The 4556-nt window shown below is 36.6% G+C and overlaps 1 protein-coding gene across 7 annotated transcripts in view; it reads left to right on the top strand.

The window, feature by feature from the left end:
• CtBP (C-terminal binding protein) overlaps positions 1-4556 on the top strand; it is a 250706-nt gene that overhangs the window by 156400 nt on the left and 89750 nt on the right. The window lies entirely within an intron of this gene.

Genomic DNA, 4556 nt, shown 5'->3' with positions numbered 1-4556 from the left:
ATTTTGTTTTTGACAGGACGCCATAAAAAAACCGCGAAAACTCGTTAAATAACACTTCAAAGACAACGGATAAGTTCATAGACAAAGAGAATATATTATCAGCTATTCGATAAAACAAGTAGCTGGCCATGGAAACGTTTTAAATAATTACAATAAATATTTTACGAATGGTAGAAAAATCGGTCCATTTTTGGACCGATATCAATCGCAGAAAAATAAAAGTGGTCGATTTTTCGACCGAAATCGTTCCAGTGGTTATAGAAGGTAGGAGCCAGTCCCGGGGAAGAAGGTTCAATCCTCAGTCAAACCAACAAAAAAATACGTCTATTAATAAAAATTGATGTATTATACTTTGGGAGGCGGGTATGGGAACCATGTATTGGATAACCAACACTTGCACCGCAGCAGAAAGGATGGATTCATATATTATGTCCGTCGATTACGGACATACTGACCACCCCCAGATTCCAAGCCAGCCCTCATACCTTTTTCCTTCCCATAAATTCCTCTCTTTCCTTTCCAAAAAAGAATGAATTAAAAGGGTGAATTACTATTATATTTTTTACGGATTGATTTTGTGCTCCACTATTTAACCATTAAGTAATTACATATATTATATTGATAGTACAGTATAAAATATGACGTATCACAGAGCAGGCGATGTAAGCTAATATTCGGGTTTTCCTTATCGTCCTTATCAATGCTTTGACGCCTTATCACTCGCCAAGAAATAGATGTATCAAAAATATCTTTCCTAAGCCTTGTATAACCAGTTTCGATGACTCAATTGTTACTTTTTAGGCCTCTTCCGTACGAAATGTGTTTTTCAACGGCTGTTTCTACGCCGTTTTTTACACAAAGAAATGATTACGATACCAAAATAACTTGTCACCGCGGATATTATTTCAGATTTTTGTACCATTCCGATTTTCTTATTCATGCAATATTGTAATTCAATATTAGTCATGATATTATATGATACCAATCGTAGTTGTCATTTCTGATTATATTGATATCATTTAATTGTGTATGTGTAGTTAGAAATCTATAATCCCCCCAATAAATTAGTTTTAATTTTTACACCACTGATGAACAACCATTTGTGAATGGTAAACGGTTGTTTATTGTTGTGTAAAATTTTAAAAACGTTCATCAGTAAAGAGTGTTATTTTTATCTCAGAGCTTTGTTTGAAAAAAAAACTTTATCGACTTAAAGTGCACGTGAACGTGAAAATAGCCCGTAAACTGCAAACTCCACTATTCACCGTACAAACTCACCCACCTGCACAAATGTAGGTACAAATGCACCTAGTACGTACCCAGCGCTGTGGACAAATGCACCGAGTAGTGAAGTAGCCCGCCGCACTCGTAACTCGTAACAATGGCTGCACATTAAATCCCGTACAGCCTGTAATTGCATTCGTCTACCGGTCTACTCCATGCAATCTGCACTTTTGTGCTCGGTGACTGGGAAATGCGGAAAGTACCAATGCAACGATGCACAAAATACAGAGTGTTCCGTTTTTACACAATTTAAATACAACTATTCTCGTTTTAAATAATTGAATATACAAAACATTCTAGTGCTTTTCTACACTGGTTAACCGGTTTGAAATGTGCTCGCTAGGTACATCACTATTGGTGCGCCACTTATACATTTTACGAACTCTCTTATTGCGATGATTTCACTGTACCAGCATAAGGTATGTATTTGAGAGTAAACCTGTCGTATATTCACGGTATCCATAAAATGCACATCCTGATAAGTAATAATAAATGCAGGGTACCTAGTTTTGGTTGCATATTTCATTTAACTACAATATTTATTTAACTTTTTTTGCAGTCCGCAAAATCTATACATAGTGTACGAACGCAAAGGACGCGGGTTTCGGCTTTCGGATTAGTCGGCGCGTAGGCGGGCCGACTGGCGCAGACGCGCCAGCGAGAATGTTTGTATGTAAACGTATGAGACCGCACATAGTGAAGGCAGGTTCAGATTTGTGAGTGCGTAGCGGCGCCGATAAGCTTTACCGGATTTTTTATTTATTTTTTAATTTTTAAAATGAAAGACAAATATTCCCGGATTACGATTAACCTGACAATATTTGAAAATCTTCTACTACCACCACAGTATGCTGAAAATGTTGCTTGTGTTGTGATGGAGGACTTAGCCAGCCGAGGAATTGAACACACTACGCCAGGGTGGGAACCAAACGCGATGTCAACTCGGCCACCGACCGGTCAAAGGTGAATTCTTAATTGCTACTCGCCGGTGACGCCGGTTAGTGACGCTTATTTTGTTGAGCAGAGGGAAGGTAGTGTCGAATTGTAAAATGGGCGAACTGTTAATTGCCGCCGTTTTCAATAAATCGCCAGTCTGGGATAAAATAAATATTCTACACACTGTACACATGTTTTATTTCTTGATTTCAAGAAAGGATTATCCGAAAGTAAAAAATCTTTGTCAAAACTGACAGCTGCTGTCCGGCTACCGCGCAGGTGGCGCAATTTTTATCCGCGTTCTACGTGTTCTCAACTCGGCGCCAACTGCCGCCGACGAACACGGGCACTGAGCACCGATATTATGAAAGCCGAAACCCGCGTCCTTTGTGTACGTACAGATATCTTATATTGTGGGCCGGTATATCAGTTACTCTTTATCTCGCTATGCTCGTGAATCCTTGCTAAAATTTAAGCGTTCTAATTAGGCCACTTAATCCTAGCTAGCCGCAAACGAGTAGTCAGTGATACATCTTTCAAATTTGACATTTACGTAAATAATTGCACAGATACTTTCGTCTCGCCAAAATTTAAGTATATGAGTTATAGTTGAGTGATGTGCTAAGCTCGTATATAACAATCATGCGAGGATAAAGTGCAATTGATTTACCGGCCTTATATCATCACCAATTTTGATATATTGAGAGGCTGAAGAAAGTGGAAGGAAAGTTGAAAACTACCTGACTATTAAGATCTAATCACTATCTACGGTTTAAAGATTTTTCCATTTCAAGCAACGTTCTGTTCTGAATTGTTTTCTTTCGTCGGGGCGATACTTAGAGTACCTACCACCCTGAAATGAGATGCAAGAGTACCTATTACGATTTTGCTATTAAAAGTACCATTAATTTATTATTATTAATATTTTTGCTAGAATGTTCAGGCCACATTTTCACTGTCAGAACTATTACCTTTGTATATGAATGTACGACCTATTCCTACACATATATAATAAGTAGTATAATATGTGTGGTGCAACTGGGACCTTCTGCAGGTTTATGTGAAAGTTGCGCTTGTATCACCACTTGTATTGTTTGCATTTCTGCATGTACGAGTATGACTGCTCTTTGCTCCCGGTGCATTCTCATCTTTGTAATGGTTTTTAGGTTAGGATCGTTGTTAGTTCAAAACGTTGGTATTTTTCACGCCATCATCTTCTTCTTGATAATAAACATTTAATAAAAGATAGTAGTTTATATAGTATGTATGATTGTCAATTATTATTATTTTTAAATACGTCTATTTGAATTTCACTTTTGTTTTCGGTAATAAATTAATGAATGTATAATCTTGGTAGCGGAAATTAACCCACTTCCCGAAATCCGATCTAGCTGTAACTCGGCAGATTGACTCGTCGATGATAATGCATTCTATCAAATTTTGGTGGCACTCATGCACTGATATATATATACTGATTTTTTTTCAGAATAAGGCGTTTTATTATTATTATTTAATAAACAACAATTTACAGCAGTTAATCTACAAAATGAGGAACAGTTAACTTCAGTTTCAGCTTCAAGGAACTTCAGTTCTCAGACAAACCAAAAAAATAAAGTCATCATTTTTAAATGTTGACGACATTTGTCAACTTAATCGATATGAGAATAATAATTATTCTAACTAATTTTACTAACACAATGTTGTTATGGTGCTTTAGTTATACACTGAATGTGTATTTATTTATTTTTTTCGCACGTAATATACCTATACGTATTATTATTATTATTTAAATGTAATATTTAATTTTGAGGTTAGAAACATTATTGTTATAGCTTGATGAAATTAGTGCTAGTGTCAGCCCTAACACGTGTTGATAGATGTAATAAGCTGCATGATTTTTTTACTAAAAATATATATATTAAAATAGAATATAGATATGTTTTCTTTAACAATGCTCAGTGATCTTTCTGAGAAATACATTATGATCAACGCCGTACGGATAATTTTATGTTTCCACTCACGCCGCTCGCAACTCGCAAGTACGTGAACTAACAATCAAAGTTTTAAATGCAATTTATCATCTAACTGCAATGCAACTTTGGAATAGGGAATACGTAGATACTCAACTCGTGTGGATGTTGGTACTTCGGTACCTTCTTCTAGCACTATTACTAATTTCATCTGCTAACAAAACTTCATCCAAACACAATGTTCGGATGACGAAAGTTTGAATCGCTGATAACTTATTCGTTCTCTCCGAGTACCCTTTGGAACTTGTTCTGCCCTGCACCCCGTCCCCTGAGCACGGTGGTGCCTATACTTCAAGCGTTCTCGTG

Source organism: Hesperophylax consimilis, chromosome 25, assembly GCF_061612785.1.
Source record: "Hesperophylax consimilis isolate HC1 chromosome 25, BYU_Hcon_1.0, whole genome shotgun sequence".
Taxonomy (NCBI): domain Eukaryota; kingdom Metazoa; phylum Arthropoda; class Insecta; order Trichoptera; family Limnephilidae; genus Hesperophylax; species Hesperophylax consimilis.
This window is presented reverse-complemented; position numbering and strand designations above follow the sequence as displayed.